This window comes from Cebidichthys violaceus, unplaced genomic scaffold, assembly GCF_023349555.1.
Source record: "Cebidichthys violaceus isolate CVI_PGR_0920_01 unplaced genomic scaffold, fCebVio1.0.p SCAF_19, whole genome shotgun sequence".
Lineage (NCBI taxonomy): Eukaryota > Metazoa > Chordata > Actinopteri > Perciformes > Stichaeidae > Cebidichthys > Cebidichthys violaceus.
The window spans coordinates 8,691,890-8,704,332 of record NW_027176361.1 but is presented as its reverse complement, the minus strand read 5'-3'; the positions used below and the strand labels follow the sequence as shown (position 1 = coordinate 8,704,332).

Sequence of the window (12,443 nt, the reverse complement as noted above, 5' to 3'; positions counted from 1 at the left end):
GCTTGCTTGTGTGTAGTCCTATGAATCATTGGGAAAGGTCAGTATTGCTTGAGGGGAGAAGAAGCAGAGGAGACAGAAATGATGAATTGCACTTTGGGACCATTTTCCTTGCAACACCCCAGGTTCTATTGAACTGCGTGAATGTGTGTGTTAGACACACAGAGAGAGAGAGAGAGAGCACAGGTGCATGTGTATATGTGCATGTGAATAAGAAATGTTACACCTGTATGCATGTTTTTACTTAAAGGAGAAGACGACTCACTTTTTCAGTGCTTTTATTGGGTATCTAGGGTGCATATAAACCCACAAACTGTGAAATTAGACAACCCAGCGTTAAAACAGTGCATTTCCAACAGAAGGTGAATACAGGTTTATTCAGACGGACAGTGTGAGAAAAATAATGTGTTTTTTGAACATTAATGCATGCAAATGTGCTAGTAGAAACCCATAAAACAAATATGAGCCTGAAAATGATCACGATATGTCCCCTTTAATATTTGTGTGTCTGCCTGCGGATGAGCAGAGACAAAGTTAGAGGCACTATCTTTATGTTGTGCATCACTATTAAAGAAAATCACATGCGTTAGCTCACAATTTGAAGCTGAGTGTAGACCAGTATGTGCTATTAATTACTAACAATACAAATTTCGACTGGAGTGGCAAAAATGCATGTTGCAATCCCGTTCTCACAGTCACAGTGGTAGCTGTTAACGCTTCTCTATGACTTGTTTCACTTGCAGCAACTTCTCCTTTGTGAATTTTCTGGTAGAATTACACAACAGCAACAAGAGGCAGAAGACGCTCAGAAAAGACATATTTTCATTGTGGCTGCGGTGAAGATGAACGTCATAGATAGACGACTGATGGAAAGACATCCTCTGGTCTTCAAGGTGCATTTACATGTTCATGAGTTACAATGAGATCAGGCAGGATACATGCAGGGATTCTGCATTTCTGATTAGTTTCAGTCTCCTGATTGATCAGCAGCTCAATTTTAACGCTGATCAATAACTCGGCAGGCTGATGGAGGTGGCCCTCATCTCATATGAATCTTTTGTGTGTGTGTTTGAGTGTGTCTGTGCATGTTGGAGCATCAGGACATGCCAGTTTGAATGTATATGCATCTGCTAAAATAGTACGGTTTGTCTCAGTGGATGGACGCAGCAATGGTTGCTACAGTACACAGAGTTTGTGAGTGTTTGTGCAAGAAACAATTGACGCACTTAGCAATTGACTTTTGTTGTGATTGACGACGTGCCTAACGCCAGGACGCCACAGCGAACAAATGCTTTGGCGCTCAAGTACGGCCGTTAGCGCTGTAATGACCTCGCGTGAACAGAAAGCGATCAAGCGGTGGGTGCGGGAGCGCGTGTCTTTCTGTAATTCTGAATCCACGTGTGCGGTTACATGTGTTTGGACATGACATTGAGTGTATGTACAAGCCGGATGGAATGTATTATCCTGCATATTTTAGCTGATGTGAGGGAAAAACAGTGTAGCGTGGCTGCGGCCAGCAAATTATCAAGGCTCATTTGCTGGCAATCCTCCTCATCGTCATTTGGTTGTGTTTCACAGCTCCCCTATGGACCATACTCAGCATGACTTACAATTGCTTCAGTGGCCTGACACAATGAGTCTGAGGCGGCTCATGAATAATCAGGAGCCAACAATGCTTTATAAGATGAGAGATAAAGCAGAATGGCTTGATTAGTTGGCTACTGTGTAATCATGTCCAATATTTGAGCCGTCTTCAGACATTCATGAGAGGATTCTCAAATGGGATTTGGGGAGTTTGGCCTCTATTATCCTTTATTTACTGAAGGCAGTTCCTCTAATCACACGGGCTCAACAGCACCCTGCTACAAACTAATGTCAGCCTGTGCTGGTATGAGCGGTTAAGGTTTGTCACTACAGATTCTGATGCTCTTTGGAAAGCACTAGAATATGCCATTCCAAGAAGTGAAAGCGATGTGGTTGCAGTGTGAAACTAGAAGTACATGTTTTGTATTCGCTTGTGAAATAGGTGCATGCTGTGATATGGAAAACGATCTAACAAGGTCAAACAGTCAATGTTCCTCTTGGCTTTAAAAGAACTGTTTGAAATATTCTTTCTTGCCCGAGAGTTAGATGAGAAGATTCATACCACTCTTTTATCTATCTGTTAAATACAAGGCTAAAGGTAGCGGGTTAGCTTAGCGCCTGGCCAAGAATTATTCAGACACATAACCCCTGTAACACAGCTCTTACTTTATACACTGCTACTTGTTTTAATATGAATTAAACAAAGAATATATAATGTGGTAGTTCGTGAGCTTTGGAGGTGCTTGTGGGTGGATTTTGTTACCGGTGGATAGAGCCAGGCTAGGTGTATCCTCCTGTATTCAGAGCCTTCATGCTAAGCTAAGCTAACTGGCTGCTGGCACTAGCTTCTATTTAGCGTACGGACATACAAATGGTGTCAATCTCCTTATCTAACAAAGTCTTTAAGCACAGTTACACTTGGGAGCTGCACAGTACAGCCATTATTTTCTGCTGTACCGGAACATTCAGTTATCGCTGTAATGTTCTTAATAATCCTCCCCACAACAGAAACACATGTAAGATTTGTGAAAACAACACGGTAGCAAGTGTGTTGAATTGGTGCTTACTGTTAGGAACATCGAATGTAGCCAGTGTAAACCAGCTTATATTGACTACAGAAGGTACTGGAGCAGCAACAGGGCCAAGTCAGTGTCAGGAAGAACTAGTCTAGTTTTTAACTGGCTTTTGTGCGGCGCCAACTATTTGTCTGCCACAGGGTGTGGAATGCATGACAGAGAGCAGCATGTACGCTCATCCAGGGAGTCGGTCCAAAGGCAGCTCGAAAACTGTGGCTCTTAAAGAAGTGTTTCTACAGGTGTCACAGCCTGCAGCTTTGGTACCACAGGAAACCTTAATTTTCTACTTTTATTTCCTAACCTTTCATCTTCCCGCTGGGGCTAAGGGAACTTAATTAATCATTTGGATTTGAGTGTGTATATATCTGCATGGACATTTGGAAGACCGCTGTCATTTTGCCACCAACTAATAGGCATCACTTCAAAATTAGTGTGACCGTGGCTAATTAGAACGTGGTATGTGTATCGGAGGTAAAATATGTATTGCACTTGTGGAAATTCTCATTATTTCTAGAGGAATAAAAGGAATTGATCAAGAGTTAATGATGTCATGATAACATGTTTGCGCAAGTTTGGAAAAGAAACATTTTTCTCATACACCTAATAAATGAACCTGAGGCCAAGAGCAACAGTCTCATTTACCAATTGGCTATTGTATGTATTTAATGTACCCCACCATACTGTTATGGTCAGATAAAAGGCTGTTTTTACTCATGAAATGCAAAGCTGAGCTGTGAGCATCAGCAGCAAGAGAGCATAAAGGGCAAGAGTGTGAGTGTTACATCGTTCATGTTGAATGCATCTCTAATTGGAGCTAGTTTACTGGCGTGGTACAATAAAGTGGGTAATGTTGTGGCTAATATTAAAATGAAATATGGTCTCTAGAAAGTTAGGCTTTTCTGAAATGGAATGTGTGGATGATTGCAAAACCAATTTATTGACCTATTTGGACTAATCATACTAATAAACCACAATGAGATTACATGAAACCTAAACTCAAATTATCGTGTGATATAACAGATGGGCCCCCATTTCCATGAGTCTAAAGCTAAAGAGCCAACTTAATATTTCATGGAAAACAGCAATTATCCTTCAGGCAGAAACGGTTCACACGGCTGCTTTCAAATATGCGCCGTGTTCTAGTCATCGTTTTCAGATATGTTACAGTAGTAAGACAGAAGGCTCTGCTTATGCTCTCATTGCCATAGAAACTGGGTAGAAATGTATCTTTCTCTGAAGATATTGTTGTGGTTTGTTTGGCAATGTAGTAGTGAGGCAGGCAGATACACGCTACGATGCAATGGGGGAGGGTTAAGAGGCTCTGAATCGGTAATGATATGATGCTGTGCTGAGAGGAGAAAACACAGCGGCGGCAGGAATGGTATGTGATGGAGAGTTTTGGAGGGTAATCATAGTTATTCTATCATTTTTACTTTGAAAGTCTTTGGATTATGTTAATTCATTTTAGTTTAAATGACAATGAGGTCATTAACTAGCATTTTATCCACCAGGAACAGACGGGAGTGCTTGAGGCCCTCATGTCTGCATTGTGAGTATTAGATGCTTGTTTTTGGGTATCACCTTTACCTTCCAATTAATTGGGACTCACCCTGCAGCAGTAGAAAAATGGCATTTCCAGTTGGATGATATAAATTGTCTGTGGTTCATTTTAGAACAGTGAATTAATGACTTGTAGCATTAAATGTTAAAATGAAACATCGACTCTCAATGCTATATTTTCCTTTTTTTCCCCCCGTTTCTCTGTCAAGAAGGGCAGTTCAAACTCTTGCAGTTAAAGCCTGTATTAAATTGTGGGAACAAGTTGCTGGAACTTTTCTCCATCTACAACCAGTTCTGGACCAACCTTTTATTAGAGCGAAGGCTTCTCTCAAAGCACTACCATGTTGTTCAACAGACACATGGGGAGGAAACCCATATGTAAATAACAACACATATAAGCACTTTGGTTGAGTTTCGTTAGGTTCAGGCCCAAAAACAACTTGGTTGGGATCAGGGAAAGACTGTGTTTTAAATTGCCATCGTTGAGGTTAGGGGACCTTTGTCGTCCTGGTTACAATATTTAACGACTTGGATATTAGGGGAAGGACTGCAGCCGTGATTAAAAGAAGCCAACGTTGAATGTCTGTAGGGGAATTGAACAACAACCTCCCATGTTAATGTTCAGCGTTTTCTTTGACTCATCCATCCACCTTAACTTTCTCCCTCTGTGGACAAGCATAGTCTGTGCCACAGACCTGACTGCTAAAAGCACATTAGGGAGCCATGCTGTTGTAATTGGTGACACGTCCCTTCATGGCCATGGGCTCTGTATTTTATTATGAGTTGATCCCACACTCATCCTGCTACTGTCGTACTACGTTTGGGGCACAGAAAGTCTGAAATTGTTGAGACAAACTGACTGACTGGTCTTTTCATGGGATTTCTTGACAATAATAAAAAAATAGAGGATGTTACCAGCTTTATCTTTAACAAAACAAAGATTAATAGGAATACATCTTTGCCTTTCCAATTATTCTGAAGATGAATATTTCCCCATTTTCAAACACTTCATCTACGTCATTCATTAATTCTGCGCTTTTATGTGGGCTCGGTGGATGCGTTGGCATAGTATGTCTGCACGTGTGCTTCTGTGTACTGTTCTTTCATGCATTTTGTACTTCGGCTTTTACTGTCCAGCTATGAATTACGCATTTCGCTAGAATGCATTTGGACGTGAATGGTTGAGTGTGTGTGTGTGTGTGTTCTCTCGGCCAAGTAAGAGTTTAGCTGGAATTGTTCAGTGTGTGTGCGATGTCCCCTCGGGGTGTGAATTAGCTTGCGGTGTAAAGGCCATGCTTCACGCTGAGACAGAACTCTGATCAACTGTGTCGAAAAGACGGATAATGTGTACTCCTCTTTCCCCTCTCATTATTTACATCGACTCCGGCCCTCCTCCCTATCTCCCGCTACTTTTACCATCTTCTCGGCGCTCCCATCCCTCCCACCCTCTCCCGCCTCCTCGCCTTCCAGTCTCCCTGTCCTTCTCTCATTTTTTTCATCCTTTCCTCCTCTGTTTGTTAGTCTCTCCTATTCAACATTTCAAATGTTGTCACTGCCTTTTTCCCCCCTCATCCATCTCTCTCCCCCTCACTCCCTCCCGTCTCATCGCATGTTATCCTTCTTCTCAACCTCCTCTGTGGAGAGGTGATGGTGATCAGCACTTACTCAACAAATTCCTATCCAAACAACATACCTTTAGGTCTTTGGTGAAACTAATTGCCAATTCAAGATATAATATAATGATTATAACAAAAACATTCATATAATTATATTTAGAATATATGGGACCTTGGCAACACTCTCTAAGGAAGTGGGAATGTGGCTAAAGAGGGGAACAGATAGCAGAACATGACAAATTTGATGATCGATCAATCGTTTGTTGCCTTTATTAGATGAGGGTAAAGAAAAACTGAAGACAGGAAATGATGGGAAAGAAAGATCAGGAATGAAATGCAACAACTGCATGTTGCATTTCATGGTCGACACCTCAACTTATTGATGATGTAAAGGATCTGTGGTTGCAGCCCTGCAGTTTTACATATGTTCGGCTCTCCTCTCCTCGCTTCTGGGAGTGCATGCTCCTTTGGTTCACATTTGTCCTGCATCCCCCCAAACACACACTTACACACAAGCACAAACACACACAGAAATAGCTCTCTGCCTTTTCCCTCTACTCCTGCTCACATCAGCTCATCCTCAGTTTCACTTCCAGAGAGAGAGAGAGAGAGAGAGAGAGAGAGAGAGAGAGAGAGAGAGAGAGAGAGAGAGAGAGAGAGATGCTCGTGCTCCCTCTGTCGCCACCGCTTCAGAGGAGAGTAGCCGCTTATTCAGCTGCTGGATGAAGGACTGAACGGAGGGAACAATGAACAGATACCGGGGATGAGTGAATGAGTGAATGAATGAATGAACGTATCCCGACCTGGGCTTCTTCCACAGTACCGAACCGGTGAGAAGACACAAACAACGTGTGTATTACTCTTGTTATTATTATGTATTTAATGATGCATTTATTATGATTGTTGTGTTCTCTTGTTGATATGTGTGAACCGTGCGTAAGAGGAACGGAGTCAGTCGGAGTGTGTAAGAAGTGTACACATGTGCAGTCACTTTGACGGTCCAGTTAATTGCAGCGGATCGGTGCACGGATGCGTTAACAGGGAGCACGGAACCTGTCGGGGTGAGATGAGGCGGCTGGTGATCGCGGAGGAATCTAACGGACGTGGGGGGGGGGGGCTCTCTCACCGCAGAGCCCTGACCTGTCCGGGAGACGCCTTTAGTACCGCTCCAATTAAGCATTTACCCTGCGCACATCTCCATCGGAGAGCCTCGCTGGAAAACGGCGAGTGACATTTCCCCCAAAGCTGCATGGGCATTACCCTGCCGAGCGGGGTTGTGGACCGCGCAGGCTGTGGTGCCAGTGGCCGGGGAGGGAGGATGAGATTAAGGTCAGGGGCAGTGAACGCATCCGGGTCTGGAGGGACTGCGTCGGGTCAGGGTGCACGAGAGGAATGGATAGGCACTAGAGGGGGAATTACAGCCTAATAGCGACATGTATCATGACAAGTTGACGATCATGAAGGAAATGACGGTGGGGCGGGATTAACGATGATGATGAAATTGACTAAATAGAAATGCACAGTAGCAGTTTTTCTTTATTTCACAGATTAAAAGTAGAGGTAAGGATCATTATGTTTAAATACTTATTTATGTATTCGTGGTGATGCCGATGGTTGTGCTGGTCATAATGATGATGATGATTGTAGACTGGTGGTGATGATGGTAGTGCTATTGGCTGATATTTTAATGTGTTTAATTATTACCACATTTTCATCATTTAGCATGAATTTGTCTACATTTATAGTGTCAGCCATCTGTAAAGCACTCTGAACCTGTGGGCAGAGTGTTATACTAATTAAGTTGTACTGATTGATTGATATTGGTGGTATGCTGGTGGTGATGAGGAGGATGAGCAGAGAGATGATGAAGATGCTGGTGAAGACGATACAAATGACTGTGAGGGGAGTTTTGACGATAATGACGACGTTGATGATGATGAGGAAGAGGAGCAGAGCGATGATGATGATGCTGGTGATGATAATTGAAATGGTTGTGATGGGAGCTTTGATGATTATGGCTGAGCTAAGCCCAGCATGATGATGAAGACGAAGATGGTGCCAGTAAAAATTCACACTGGTGGCATATGGTGGAGTATTTGATGATGATGACGGTGGTAGTTTTACTTATGGCAGCGTGATGAGGACTTTTTCCATCAAGGATAAATAATTAACGTCAAGATATGTCGCCCTCTCAATAATTCACAACACCCAAGCTGTCCAAAGAAGTGTAGGTTATAGATTAATTTGCATATCTCAAACCGTTTTTTCAGCGTCCATCAGCAACAATATGTCTTTGTGTTGAGCAGCTTTGATGCCGTCTAGCTGTCTGCTTCTACCCAGTGGGCTTTTACTGACTGCAAGAGCCAGTGTGGGCCATGTCTGCAGGGTGGTGATGGAACATTTTGGACAATGCAGATGTGCAAAGCTGTTTTGAGCAAGCAAAAGGTCAACAAAATGTATTTCGATGTGTCCTGGCAGCAAGGTTGCATGATTTAATGATTAAAGGAAAATAAAAGGTCAGTTTCTTGAGTTAAGTCTTGGTTTCTAGGCCATGACACAGAAACAACTTCTCGAGACAAGATGAAGCTGTCTTTGAGGTTCTGAGTCCATTTCCATGAGCACCAGAGTTTGAATTTATACAAAAACAAACATGTTCTCAACTAACTTAGACAGAGCAGCAGTATGTGTTGGGCTTTTCTGCCACCCATGTTGATTTTGTTCCATCCGTCCAGTTGTTTATCCTGGGTGAGCTGTGTCTGTAAATGACTGCAAGTCCAGAGAAACCAGGTGTTTGGACATAAAACCACATGCATTTATTCATTATTTTGTCAGAGGCCTAATCCTAGAAATGTCAACATTGAGTTGGTCAGGATGTCACATTTATAGTTTACAAGGTGTGTGTGATTTGCGTATGTGAATAATGCATGCTGCCTCCATACCTGCTATGTCTGTGTGTTTGTGCTGGTGCCAAAAATATCCCGGACTTACTCTCTTTATGTCTGTCGCTTCCTTTCCTGTGACTGTATCCTCAACTAATCCATTAATGACTTGAACAACACACTGACTTGCCCGCTGGAGAAGGTGGTAACCCACATCTTGGCTTCTATTCTTGTCCATGTTAATCTGGTTATGCGTATCGCTGGCACTGCTCTCCGGTTACTTGAGTTGTACCAACACTGACCCCTGGAATCCCAGTACTTTCAGCATAGCGTGTCTGGCTGGGACGGGACAGGAAAGTCCCTGTGGTCATAATCCTCTTCGCTCCTGTGTGTGTGTGTGTTTGTTTGTGTGTGTGTGTGTGTGTGTGTGTGTGTGTGTGTGTGTGTGTGTGTGTGTGTGTGTGTGTGTGTGTGTGTGTTACACTGTTAGTGCTGACAGTGGGGGGTTGAGATAGATGCCTTGTGTTCTGAATGGTGTCAGGAGGAAGATGATGTTGATAATGAATGGGAAGTAGAAAAAGAAGAAATACAGAAGAGGAAGAAGAACGAGTCATGTAGCCAGGAAGCCTCTATAAAGGTTACCAGAGGAGAAATAACACATGTTATAATTTATATGATCGTTTTTTATTGAATGAAACAGATCAGCCTACAAATATTTAAACACAAACCAATTATTTTGAACGTCCCCCTTCTGCTCTCCAGGCCTGAAACAGCTCCTGATGGCGGTGCCCATATTGATTTCCAAAAGTGTTCACTTTTATCAGATATTGTCCGTTGCCATACATTAAATTAAAGTCATTTGAAATAAATATCACCTGATTGGCTGGAAAGTGAGAGGGTGATTAAATCCACTCTCATATGTCATTATGAAATAATGATATAAAAGTGATATCGGGAGAAAAACTATGTTATGAAGTAAAAATGAACTAAAACTAATTGAGTTGAGATCATTTATAAATAGTTTTCTGAAATATTGGTTTGTTAATATATTATAGACACTGTAGCATTGTTATAACTTATATCATAATAGCTTTTTATTAATTTAGTACTAAATACTTTGCCGCTCCATATGCTTGATGCTTGCAATGCAGTTTTCCCGTGCATTTCCCCCAAAGGGATCATTAAACGTTCAGTTCTCATCTCAAGCTTTCTAACTAACTGACTCACCAACTACATTTTAATTTTGTTTTTTTCTTGTGTTGGAATAGTGGCCTGGATCTAAATTCTAAAAAGCCCACTCCATCTCCTTCATGTGTTTGGACTGCCACCCTTATACAGATGATTTCGAGAGGCATTTTAATCTTACTGCAGCCTAACTGGGAGTCCCCCCCCCGAGGCCAACAGGTTGATTAATTAAGTGGCTGAAACAAATGAATGTGGGGACAGTGATATATCGCAGTTTTCATCTCTTCTCTGGCTGTGGCACAAAGTCGTTGGCCGATCCCGTTTCGTTTTATTCAGTGTTTGACATTCATGGAAAGTGCCCAATATGCTGCCCGCTCTGCCCAAACGCCACGTCACATATTGGCACCTCAACACTTGCTGGACTAGAGTCTAGTGAATGAAATCTAAGGCTTGTGCTTGTCCTCTGGAACTAGTCTGTGAAACCCAAAACAGTACAGTCCGTGCAGGCCTTTGTTACATCCAGCCATAAAATGATATAACATGACCTAACAGCTGATATTTTTTGGAAAACTTGATATAAGAGAAGAGTTAAAATGTGTTTAACACAATGTGAAGTAGGGCCTTAAAAAAAATCAATATCACTTACCCAGAGGGCAGGAACAATATGGGCTTCACATTTATCCTGAATGTAGCACCCTCTGAGTTAAAAAAAAAAACACACACAAAAAAACAATAAAGTTGAGTAGTGCCAATCCAATATCACCCTGATTTCTCTCATGGGGCCAAACAGAATGGCCGGGCCTCTCACATCATTCATTCCACTCAGTTTCCAATCACTCCCAAAGCATCACTTTAGCGATTCATTTGACAGGTTTATTGCCAGATGGTGTCATTTCCAAGCTGGGTGGCAGTTCCTGATGTACCAACAGTGATCCCACTTGCACGGCGGACTGATTTGGCCCTCACACTCGTGCACCTCTCTTAGTTCTTCAGAGGTAAAGTTGCAAATGATGAAATTAGTCGTTTTTAGCTTGAAGCACTGACTGCTGCATGCTCCGTTTTTTGTGAGTCCTCATATTGACCAAACCAGAAAGGACTGTGGGATCTTGCAGTATTACTCTCCTCTCTGTATTTTTTTTTCCACCACCTAGAAGTAGTAAATGTATTGTTTCAACTCGCTCCATTTGTCACACGTTCAAGCTCATACTAAAAGCCTGAATATAAAGTATGTTTATATTCAACAGAGGGTGAAGTTATTTTCTCTGTACAGCCCAGACATAAAGCCTATTTGTTCCTACCACCTTTTTGGGTTCATTAGATTAGATCGTAACGCTCCAGATATATGTTTATGAATGAGAGGGCAGGGCTGACTGTGATGGCAGAGAGAGTGGCGCTACAGGAGAAATCCACTTTAATATCTTTAGTGCAGAGGCATTTCTTTGTATTTTACTTATCCCCGGCAAGTGGCAAATGTAGATAACATTGTTTCCAGATGCATCAGTTTCCACCAGTGCTCATCAATCAAACGGGGAACAATCCATCACAATCGGAGATAGCAGGTCCTCCATGTACAGTCTCCTCAATAGATTAGGATGCAATTCCGCAGCAAGGCCGGTATGGGTTTGAAGTGACTTTTTTGAAGCAGTCATCACTATCTGTAGTACATGGTGGAGAAAAGGTAAGTGCACCAAAAGAAAAAAGCGAGCCGCTCGTGTCCTGCAGAAAATGAAAAGGAGCACACTTCCATGGGGTCTGTACTGAGAGTGGATTTCTTTCCTGAGCCTAAGCCTGTGTAACGTTTTCTGAACAACAGCTACTGTCACTTCAATTACATGATAATGGTATAGGCTAAAACCTAGCATTAAGAAGAGTCCTTCAGTCAGCAAATGCAATTTATTCAGCAATATATCTAAAGTTTCCCTAAAGCTAGTGGTTGTACCAGATCAATTAAGGCTGTAGCAGCAAATCCCTCAATGTAATGAGTTGAGCGATGGTGTTTTATAACTTGTATATTAGACTTTTAAATTATACGAATTCAAAAGCTGCATAGTCTCGGTTTAACGAATACGCTCGTCTCAATCTTAATGCCTTTTTTTGCATGAAAATATTTAAGCAGTAAGCTTATTTTCCGAACAAGTGTTCAAACTGATAAACACCTTTTAGCCAATACTTCAGTGGTAATGGAACAGTTAACCTGTTAAGATGTAACATGTTAATCTCCAGTTTTGCGTGACTGGCTGAGGATTTTTCTGCAGAATCGGCCGTTAATGAATAATTGTCAGGACCTCTTGACCAGGTTACCTCATTAATCTTTAAAGATTAGCAACAATCCCACATGGCTGCTGCTGCACCCGGTCACCTCAGTGTCCTTGAGTCCCTGGGTCTACATGTAGTCACAATCCGCACACAAAGACAGACGCGCTCGAACATCCTCCACACCAGCACAGAAGTCAACGCAGAGCAACTGACAGACGCACATTTACAAACGGACACAAACGCAGTCGACGGCCCCGTCGTCACTTGTCACCCCACCAGATGATGTTTAA

At 42.3% G+C, this 12,443-nt stretch overlaps 1 protein-coding gene across 2 annotated transcripts in view; it reads left to right on the top strand.

Annotated features, from left to right (window-relative positions):
• The first annotated feature begins 6,533 nt into the window (after nt 1–6,533).
• slc8a4b (solute carrier family 8 member 4b) overlaps nt 6,534–12,443 on the top strand; it is an 88,289-nt gene continuing 82,379 nt past the window's right edge. Inside the window, exon 1 of one of the 2 annotated variants that reach the window (XM_068713520.1) lies at nt 6,534–6,663. The gene's annotated coding sequence lies outside the window, so the exon portion shown is untranslated. Of the gene's footprint in view, nt 6,683–12,443 lie in introns of both variants that reach the window. The other variant, XM_068713519.1, reaches the window with a different exon arrangement.